Source organism: Gobio gobio (assembly GCF_949357685.1).
Source record: "Gobio gobio genome assembly, chromosome: 21".
Lineage (NCBI taxonomy): Eukaryota > Metazoa > Chordata > Actinopteri > Cypriniformes > Gobionidae > Gobio > Gobio gobio.
The window spans coordinates 34,141,825-34,154,054 of record NC_137117.1 but is presented as its reverse complement, the minus strand read 5'-3'; the positions used below and the strand labels follow the sequence as shown (position 1 = coordinate 34,154,054).

General features: G+C 34.6%; 1 protein-coding gene across 10 annotated transcripts in view; it reads right to left on the bottom strand.

The window, feature by feature from the left end:
- The window catches only part of sulf2b (sulfatase 2b), a 189,180-nt gene that overhangs the window by 45,785 nt on the left and 131,165 nt on the right, over positions 1–12,230 (bottom strand). The window contains exon 1 of one of the 10 annotated variants that reach the window (XM_079803669.1): positions 9,735–10,168. The exons of 3 other annotated variants lie outside the window; for them this stretch is intronic. The gene's annotated coding sequence lies outside the window, so the exon portion shown is untranslated. Of the gene's footprint in view, positions 1–9,486; positions 10,169–12,230 lie in introns of those variants that run through there. 6 more of the 10 variants (XM_079803667.1, XM_079803663.1, XM_079803670.1 and 3 more) reach the window with 6 other exon arrangements.

The window sequence follows — 12,230 nt, the reverse complement described above, 5'->3', positions numbered from 1 at the left end:
TTATATATCTCAATTCTGACTTTATATCACACAATTCTGACTTTATATCACACAATTCTGACTTTATATATCTCAATTCTGACTTTATATATCTCAATTCTGACTTTATATATCTCAATTCTGACTTTATATCTCACAATTCTGACTTTATATCACACAATTCTGACTTTATATCACACAATTCTGACTTTATATCACACAATTCTGACTTTATATATCTCAATTCTGACTTTATATCTCTCAATTCTGACTTTATATATCTCAATTCTGACTTTATATCACACAATTCTGACTTTATATATCTCAATTCTGACTTTATATCACACAATTCTGACTTTATATCTCTCAATTCTGACTTTATATATCTCAATTCTGACTTTATATCACACAATTCTGACTTTATATCACTCATTTCTGACTTTATATCACACAATTCTGACTTTATATCACACAATTCTGACTTTATATATCTCAATTCTGACTTTATATCACACAATTCTGACTTTATATCTCTCAATTCTGACTTTATATCTCTCAATTCTGACTTTATATCACACAATTCTGACTTTATATATCTCAATTCTGACTTTATATCTCACAATTCTGACTTTATATCTCTCAATTCTGACTTTATATCTTGCAATTCTGACTTTATATCACAATTCTGATTTTATATCACTCAATTCTGACTTTATATCACTCAATTCTGACTTTATATCACACAATTCTGACTTTATATATCTCAATTCTGACTTTATATCTCACAATTCTGACTTCATATCTCTCAATTCTGACTTTATATCTCTCAATTCTGACTTTATATCTCTCAATTCTGACTTTATATCACACAATTCTGACCTTATATATCTCAATTCTGACTTCACAATTCTGACTTTATATCACACAATTCTAACTTTATATCTCTCAATTCTGACTTTATATCTCACAACTCTATCGTTATATCACACAATTCTGACTTTATATCACAATTCTGACTTTATATCACACAATTCTGACTTTATATCTCACAATTCTGACTTTATATCACACAATTCTGACTTTATATCTTGCAATTCTGACTTTATATCTCACAATTCTGACTTTATATCTTGGAATTCTGACTTTAAATCACACAATTCTGACTATATCTCACAATTCTGACTTTATATATCTCAATTCTGACTTTATATCACACAATCACACAGTTCTGACTTTATATCACACAATTCTGACTTTATATCACGCAATTTTGACTTTATATCACACAATCACACAATTCTGACTTTATATCACACAATTCTGACTTTATATCACGCAATTCTGACTTTATATCACACAATCACACAGTTCTGACTTTATATCACACAATTCTGACTTTATATCACGCAATTCTGACTTTATATCTTGCAATTCTGACTTTATATCTCACAATTCTGACTTTATATCTTGCAATTCTGACTTTATATCACGCAATTCTGACTTTATATCACACAATCACACAGTTCTGACTTTATATCACAATTCTGACTTTATATCTTGCAACTCTGACTTTATATCACACAATTCTGACTATATCTCACAATTCTGACTTTATTTATCTCAATTCTGACTTTATATCTCTCAATTCTGACTTAACACGGTGGTGTCAGGAGCACAACCTCTCCCTCAACGTCAGCAAGACCAAGGAGCTGGTGGTCGACTTCAGGAGGAATGAGAGAGAACACCGCCCCATCACCATCGATGGAGCACCGGTGGAGAGAGTCAGCAGCTTCAAGTTCCTCGGTGTCCACATCACAGAGGAACTCTCATGGTCCGTCCACACCGAGGCCGTTGTGAAGAAGGCTCATCAGCGCCTTTTCTTCCTGCGACGGCTGAGGAGGTTTGGAATGAACCGCCACATCCTCACACGGTTCTACACCAGCACTACAGAGAGCCTGCTGACTGGCTGCATCACCACCTGGTACGGCAACAGTACCGCCCGCAGCCGCAAAGCCCTGCAAAGGGTAGTGCGCACGGCCAGCTGCATCATCGGAGGTGAGCTTCCCTCCCTCCAGGACATTTACGCCAGGCGGTGTGTGAAGAGAGCTCAGAGGATCATCAGAGACTCTAGCCACCCGAGCCATGGGCTGCTCTCACTGCTGCCATCAGGCAGGCGGTACCGCAGCATCAGAACACGCACCAGCCGACTCCAGAACAGCTTCTTCCCACAAGCAATTAGACTCCTGAACTCTTGATCCATCAGGATCATAACACACACTGGACAGAATATCACTCAGCACAACCCACTGTCGATACACACACATTATATACACATTTATTATAATTTATTATTTATCATATAGCACCTATTGCACATTGGATCTCTACTGTGAATAATAATGTATACTGTACATTGTATACTATTATTATTATTATTATTATTATAGCGTAATGTATATTGTTTAATGTATGTTTTAGTGTGTATATTGTTTAAAGTATATTGTTTTAAGTATATTGTTTAAAGTATATGTATATTGTAAGTATGTGTATATTGGTTAAAGCTGTGAGAACCACACTCACATTGTGTAAATTATTTATTGTTTATTGTAGAGTTTACTGTGCTGTGAGTAATTGTGGGCGCATCAGTGTAATCTGATGCTGCTCTAAATGTTGTACATGTCATGTCGTGACTACTATGTTGCTCGGAACTGCACCAAGAATTTCACCTGCTGTTGCACTTGTGTACATGGCTGTGTGACAATAAAGTGATTTGATTTTGATTTGATAATATATCTCAATTCTGACTTTATATCAAACAATTCTGACTTAATATCACACATTATATCTCACAATTCTGACTTTATATCACACAATTCTGACTTTATATCTCTCTCAATTCTGACTTTATATCACACAATTCTGACTTTATATCACTCAATTCTGACTTTATATATCTCAATTCTGACTTTATATCACACAATTCTGACTTTATATATCTCAATTCTGACTTTATATCACACAATTCTGACTTTATATATCTCAATTCTGACTTTATATCTCTCAATTCTGACTTTATATCACACAATTCTGACTTTATATCTCTCAATTCTGACTTTATATCTCACAATTCTGACTTTATATCACACAATTCTGACTTTATATCACACAATTCTGACTTTATATCACTCAATTCTGACTTTATATATCTCAATTCTGACTTTATATCACACAATTCTGACTTTATATCACACAATTCTGACTTTATATCTCTCAATTCTGACTTTATATATCTCAATTCTGACTTTATATCACACAATTCTGACTTTATATATCTCAATTCTGACTTTATATCACACAATTCTGACTTTATATCTCTCAATTCTGACTTTATATTTCTCAATTCTGACTTTATATATCTCAATTCTGACTTTATATCACACAATTCTGACTTTATATCACACAATTCTGACTTTATATCTTGCAATTCTGACTTTATATCTCACAATTCTGACTTTATATCACACAATTCTGACTTTATATCACACAATTCTGACTTTATATCACTCAATTCTGACTTTATATCACACAATTCTGACTTTATATCACACAATTCTGACTTTATTTATCTCAATTCTGACTTTATATCTCACAATTCTGACTTTATATCTCTCAATTCTGACTTTATATCACAAAATTCTGACTTTATATATCTCAATTCTGACTTTATATCTCACAATTCTGACTTTATATCTCTCAATTCTGACTTTATATCACACAATTCTGACTTTATATCACACAATTCTGACTTTATATCTCTCAATTCTGACTTTATATCTCACAACTCTATCGTTATATCACACATTTCTGACTTTATATCACACAATTCTGACTTTATATCACACGATTCTGACTTTATATCACACAATTCTGACTTTATATCACACAATTCTGACTTTATATCACACAATTCTGACTTTATATCACACAATTCTGACTTTATATCACACAATTCTGACTTTATATCACACGATTCTGACTTTATATCTCTCAATTCTGACTTTATAAAAAAAAAAGTGTTTTCTTGCAATTGCAACTTTATATTGTGTGATGTGACTATCACACAATTCTGAGAAAAAAGTCAGAATTGTGAGATAAAAAGTTGCAATTAGTTTTCATTTTTTTATTCTGTGTTGGAAACATGCTTTCATTTGAAAGGATAGTTCACCCAAAAATGAAAATGTTGTCATCATTTACCCTCATGTTATTCCAAACCTGTATGAGTGTTTGTCTTCTGTTGAACAGAGCATCCTTTTTTAAAGGATGTTGGTAACCAGACAGTTGACTTGACAGTTGACTGACTGGTTACCAATATTCTTCAAAATATCTTCTTCTGTGTTCAACAAAAGAAAAAACCTCCTACAGGTTTTGAAAAACTTGAGGGTAAGTAAATGAGGACACAATTTTCATTTTTGGGTGAACTATCTCCTTAACTTAAAGATATCCATCCACTGTCTTTCCGCCATGAGAGATGATGAACAGTGTTTGGAGTAAGCCGTCTCTCTCACTGAGTTTATATTATGGTCGGCATTCAATTTGAACCCAGTAAATTAGGAACACACACACACACACACACACACACACGCATAGAGTCTAGGGTAAGGCTTTTATTGATGCACAATGCTGTTTCATGCAATGTAATCATTTCTTGAGCATGAATAATTTAATAGGATGGAATCCCCTTCTCAGCTGCTAATCTGTGTTTGAAAATAAAACCCCACCCACTGCTACCCACCATGAGCTAAATACACACACCACGCACACAGCAGGGACTAATCTGAAGCGAGGGGGGTAAAATTGGAAAGCATAAACAAGCGGAGGAGAGCCAGAGAGCAATAACCAGAGAAGTGAGCTGAAGAGGTGTAGCGAGAGGTGGAGAACGTGAAGATGTCAGATCACTGAGTCAAAGAGCAAATCCATGCTGAGAACATCACTTTCACAGAATTATCCCACACAGCGACTCTTTAATATTGTAATACTTCTCTTAGTGAAATTTAAAGCAGCTCATGTCGTTTGTTTCATATTCTGCTACACTGTGGTTGTGTAGGTGAACAGGAGACAAGCCGACAGTCATGCTGTCACCGTACAAATATAATAACTGTAGTTACTGAGAGTGTTTGAATGTGAAATGTGTTTTGCTAATAACATCAGCTCCTATGAATAGTATTAGAAGTCTTGAGGATCTTCTCTGATTCATCTGATGTTAGTCTCCAAATACACATGTAAGGATCAGTCATTTCAGCTGGACGTTCCGCACACAAATTGTATTTGTGCCATAAAACAAGAGAAACAAAGACCAACGATTGAACGATGACATTTAGCCATTTCTTGAAAATCGGGCAGATCGGGTTGAGTTAGGCCAGGTAAAGGTCTGTGAATGTGATTTTGATAATTGAAATTCTATACTATTTTGTCCAAATGAATTAAAAATAAAACACCAAAAACTAAAATCAGTTGTTTTACAGGCTACAAGTGAATTTAGGCATCACAACCTTATAATGTACGATATGAAAAATGGATATAATTGGATATAAATGGATATTATGAGATATCAGCAGACACAGCGAATATGTGGAGCAGCATTTACAACTTGTGCTTGTAATGACTACAATATATGTCAATGCAAAGTTGCCATCATCTGAAGTCTTCACAATTGTCTGCATCACCTGAAATCATCGCAAAGGCTGAATCATTTAACAAACAGTGTGATAAATCTTTTTTTTTTTTTTTTAATAATTCACTTTGAATGAGCTTTAGGTGATGGCAAAGACAATCTAGATATATAAACAGAGCAGGAAATCAGCATGAAAAAATAAAAATATCTAATATTGATTTACCAACACCAATAAATTAAAAAATCTTGTAAAATCTGAAAAACACTATGGGTTTCAATATGTGCATCCTTACTTAATGTAATGACAAAATAATGCATTAAACATTATATATTATTGACATAAAGACAGAATTGTGTGTTATAAAGTCAGAATTGCGATTGTTTTTTAAAGCTGCTGTCCGTAACGTTTTTTTGTGTTCAAGATTTACAAAAATTATATAATGAGAATGTACAACATGAATCCATTTTCCAAACTGTGTTTTTGTCTTACCCTGAATCCTTATGGTACACTTATAATAATAAGTGTTTATATTGGGACTATTTTCAGACCGGTCTGGTAGGAAGCACTGCGGATGAATACAGTCCCTGTGTGACTCGCCATAGACATAAACAGAGAGAAGTAGCTCCGGCTACAATGTTTTTCCGTAAGACGCATGCAGTTCTGTTTATTAACCGCTAGAGCGCCAAACGTTATAGACTTTAATAATTCACTTTGAATGAGCTTTAGGTGATGGCAAAGACAATCTAGAAATAAAAACAGAGCAGGAAATGAGCATGAAACAAAATATCTAATATTGATTTACCAATAAATAAATAAAACATCTTGTAAAATCTGAAAAACACTTTGGTATCAATTTAATACACGTCCTTACTTAATTTAACGACAAAATAATGCATTAAAAATTAATCATACACCAAGCAGCGCAGGTAACATCTGGTTGAACTGGACCGTAGGTGGATTGTGAACAAGACGCAGGTTTTTGCATTAAAATAGCGCATAATTAAGAGTCCAGACTGTCTGTACACGTACCAGTTCTTATCCTGAACACAACATACACGTGTCAGTCTGCACTTATTCAAACGCTTAATTCAAACTAAATCAGACTAAACTTTGACACACAGATGGCAGAATTGAACAGAACTACATGACAGACTTTACTCTCAAAAGTAAGTCGACTCACATTTACACTGAATGAGAACAACAAATTATCACCTTTAATTTGACGATACCAAAGGGCAAATAACCATATACTGTATGTCAACCTGCGAAAACAACCACTGAGCTGCAAACATCCGAGATTCAAATTCCAAAGCTGGAAATACAAAGAAACATTGATGTCAAATGAATAGAAATAGTTCAGCTTCTTTTCTTAGGTTACTAATCCTATAAGCAAACTTGTGACATTAATCATGCGGTCAGATGTTCTTCCGTCGAAGCACAAGATTAACGTGCTAATTATTAATACTCTGATACTCACAACTTTCCACTCAGATTGCCGTGCCGATTTTATCATTTGAATGAAATTGCATTCAATTAGAAAAATGCAAAATAGAAAGAAAAAACAAAACAAATCAGTGCATATCTGTACAAATTACACTTGTTTGTAATCAGTTGAGCTCTTCGTTTTTCATGCCAAGACAGCTGTGCGCCTCAAGGAGAGCATTGAAAAAGAAGGAAAGGAAAGAAAGAAAAAGAAACGAGGGAAGAAAACAGACACCAGCCTCTGAGGAGACAAATCACAAACCCCTTCAACCCTCCGAGACATTAATACAGCCACACAAACACCCTCCATCTATTCAAATTAATTCCCAACCGGATTCGCCATCAAACACAGCACTCCAAACACATTTCCTGTCAAATGCAATCATGCAGAACTTAACGTAATATAATGTTATTCTTCACATAACCAATAGTGTATTGATGGAGAGATTTCTCTTTGATGAAACACTTCGGGGCTCTCTCCGAACGTAAAGACCCTTTAACACCGTGAGAGCGGCCGACAGAGGAGGAGAGAATTGATTTCTGTTACATTACCGTTATATTTATGGAAAGTCACACTGACATTTGGCAGGTTAGACCAGGGTCCACAGGATATAATTATTACTCAGAATGACAGCATGATTTTTAACGGATTCTGGGAAATTATAAAGCACATGATAGAGTCTAATAGCTGGCTTGCATTTAGTCATTACCGTTTTTCTGTTTTCGGTCTATGTGGTCTGTGTTTCTCTTACTTTATGGCACAGATACAATTAGCGTGAGGAACGTCCAGCTGATCCTTACATGTGTATTAGGAGAAGATCCTCAAGACTTCTAATACTATTTAAGAGATCTGATGCTATTGCAAAACACATTTCACATCCAAACGCTCTCATTCCCTCGGCTTTCTTGCGATGTGCACTGTATCTGCGTTAGAGATTTCACACTACAGCTGCTTTTGTCCACGACACAATATACGGATATCCAGCTCATAACAGCCACTAGAGAGAAAGACTGAGGCAGTCTCTTTTACTGCCAGTTCTCACAGGAACAGTAAAGACCAGGCTTTTACTCAACAAAAGAACAGGATATACCGAACATCGCTATTACTGATTGAGCAGAGACTTTTGAAGCATTTACCCTGCCATTTGCAAAACAGACGGAAAATGTAAAAAAAAAAAAGCTATGAGAAGATAAGACATTATTAAAGTTGTGTTCTCATACAACACAAAGCGGCATATGCTATAAACACCAATGCTCCATAAAGAGCTACATTGATTATTGACATAATCTGAACAAACTATTCTTCAGCCAAATAATATAGTTTGTGGTTGCCGAGCAACACAGCATATTGCTGCATTTATATAGAATGTGCATTTGTAGGAGTGCGTTTATTATAGTGCTTTTACAGAGACTTTGAACATGACTTATCCAATCAGAATCCGTTTTTATAATCTGCTCTGAATTTGAAAATATTTGACTCATTCACATCAACTTCAGTTTCAAATGTAATGTGCTATGTTTCAAGGAATTAACAAACAAAAACTGTTATATACTTTTATATCATATTTGAATTGGTTCTAGATTTAAATGTGAATTTGAATTGTATCTGAATTTAAATGTGAACGCAAAATTATTTTAAATACCGGAATTTGGATTTAAACATAAATTTGAATTGTATCCTGATTTTGATTTAATATAAATCTGAATTATATCTGGATTTGCTTTTAATGTAAATTTGACTTATGGATTTAAATGTGAACTGTGAAGTCAAATTGTATCTGAATTTGGATTTAAATATACATTCGAATTGTATCCTAATTTTGATTTGAATATAAATCTGAATTGTATCTGGATTTAAATGTGAACTGTGAACTCAAAATTCGTCAGAATAACAGAATTTGGATTTAAATATACATTCAAATTGTATCCTAATTTTGATTTTGATTTAAATATAAATCAGAATTTGACCTGGATTAGCTTTTAATGTAAATTTGACATCTGGATTTAAATGTGAACTGGGAACTCAAATTGTATCTGAATTTGGATTTAAACATACATTCGAATTGTATCCTAATTTTGATTTGAGTATAAATCTGAATTGTATCTGGATTTGCGTTTAATGTAAATGTGAAATCTGAATTTAAATGTGAAATGTGAACTCAAATAGTTTCTGAATTTCGTTTTGAATAAATTTTTAAATTTGATTTAAATGTAAATCTGAATTACATCTAAATTTCCCTTTAAAATATAAATATTTAAAATAGTTTGGGATTTAAACATACATTTAAGATTAAAGCTTTATGGGTTTAAGAGGATAAAATACAAGAAAAGGAACAGCATTTAGACAACTTACTAGCCTGAAGTGAGCACAATCTGGGTTAATGTAGGGTACCTTCCCTCAACAGAGGCACAAACCCCCAACTTCACTTTTCAGGAAAACAACTCTCCTCCACTCGTCCCTCACTGCTTTCATCCTTCTAAATCTCCTTTCCTCTTCTCACCACCTTGCACAGCATCTCCCGCTTGTTATCACTGTCATCCCTCTCTCTTTCTGCTCTCAAACACCTCTCTCACATCTCGTTCCCTCCGTTCCGCGAGTACCTCATGGTGTTGATGTCAGACGCCTCAGTCTCGCTCAGCACAGCTGCACATCCCTCATGGAAGTAGAAATATCCAGATACGGAGCGCCAGGGCTACGGGACCATCTTAATGGGATCCTCGATAACAAGATACAGCGGTAACAGTCCACACACAGCACTTACTCATCTGTCTCTGTAGGTCGCTGCGCTGTAGCTATATCCCTCTCTCTCTCTCGCTCTCTCACAGTTGGAGTCGCTCATGTGCACTCTTTTCTCTCTGCACTTCCCTTCTCCTCCCCCCCCCCCATCCAGGCTCTCTCATTCTAGCTTTATCGCACCCTCTTTCTCTCTCTCTCCCTTGCTATAATTCCATTCCCACTCGTCTCATCTCCGACATCCACTCTCTTAGGATTGATGTGTTGTAACCTTGAGCTCTGCTGCTTTCAATTTATTGTCCCTCTCAGCCTGCCCCATCTTCGGTAAGGGTTAACAGAGCATCGCGGCGTAACAAAACAGAGGACGAGGGTCCCATCTGCGTCCCGTTTATGCTCCGCCGACCACGCTGCTCTGCATACAAGAACATTCATTTACATTACATTATATTAACAAGCACCTCAAACGAAAGCCCTCGCTATTTATATTTACATGAGTTCTAAATGAAAGCCCGCCACATTTAAATTTAGATGAATTACCGCAATAGCTGCACTTTCATTTGTAGAAAAACTGTCCTTATATTTACATACCAATGATTTGTGAGTGCAAACTGCATGCAAATGAATGCGATTGGTGTTGAAATTCACTGTGCCAGCTGTGTTGAAAATGCATTTTAACCATGCAAGTAACATTTGGGCACAGATTTGCTGTATATATATACACACATAAAATTTCATGTTCTTCCTTCAACAGTATATTTTAATTTATTAATAACATATATAGTATATAAAAAGAAATTATATTCGTTTGAACTATTTAATCATGTTCATGGTCTTTTTTAAAATGCCTTCAGTCCACTATATGGTCGCTCTTTCTTTTTCAGTATTTTTAAGCACTTGTTTTCTTTGCATAGTTCATTTTAAATTGATTTGTGGTTTGAAATATTAATTTGGAAGAGTACACATATTCCATGTGGTGTCTAAGTTAACATGAGCTCAAAAAAATAGCTAAAAAAGCTTCAATTATTTGTAGATGAAGTATAACTGCCCACACTGCATGAAGTGTTAAATTCCCAAAAGCATGTCATGTCTTTGACTACCCATTTACTTTTCGCTAAATACTGCCTTTCTTGAACAGGAGATAAATGTGTGTTGTAAAGTGGTCTGAGTAAAAGACAACCACACAAGATAAAGCCCAGATAACAGAAGAGGTTTTGTGTGTAAAGACCCTGATGGACTATGGCCGTCTGGGGCAGAGAGGTATTGATTCAACACGAGTACTTGAACGCACGCACACGCACACACAAACACGCACACACACAGAAATGACCAGACACACTTCAGACATCTGTCTGTGACTGCAAAGCCAACTGGAATTTTGCTATTCACAGATAATTCCAAAACTATTCTGCTATGAATTTCCAGAAGAAAAAAAAAGCTACAGTTCCCACTGTGAGGAGCAGGAGCTCAACAGACCGCGTCTTTGTTATTGTCAGAGAGACAGAAAGAGAGAACGAAAAAAAGAACTGTCAAATTATGGCCTTTCTTTTTAATTAACTTTGTCCATTTTGCTCTTCTTATCATGCTACATTAAAAATGCCACCCAGAAAGACTGAGTGTGGAGCCTATGAATAACATGCCACTTATAAATAAATGAAACAAAAAAGATTAACAATTAATTAATTTTCACTCACTGTGCACATCAAGCAACTAGTAAACTAAAAGAAGTCAACAAGGAAATTTAAAAAAACATGGGATGGGAAAATTTCAATGTACACATTGAACACACTTCTAAAGAGAAATCTATACTGTATGTGATATATCATTAGAATATTGATTATTAGCCGATATTAGAGATTTAAATTATTTTGTAATTTTTTTTTTTTATTTAATTTAGCAGCTCATTCCAATATTTTAACATTTAGGTTACCTTTGCTGTAATTTTATACATACTTAAAGGTGATCTTTAATTACGCTAACAATCAGCAAAAGTGCACTTTTCATATCATGTTGTGATGCCTAAATTCCCTCGAATTTAGTTTTAAGTGTTTTACTTATGTATTTAGACCAAACAGTATACTAATATATAGAATATAATAGAATATGACATAAATAATAATCAGCTTAATTGTACGCAGAATTTTAATATAGGTGTATTTCTTACGAATACAAATGAAGGCGACGTTGAATGAGAAATTAAGAGAAACATCACACAAAAACAACTGAAAACAGTCAGAAGCACCAATGAATATTATCATTTTTAGTAATTTTTTGGAAGAATATTAAACTTCTGAAGTAATACAATCGAGATGATTCCCTACATCCCACAGCAAATACACATCATTAAAAACAATAAAATAAAACAC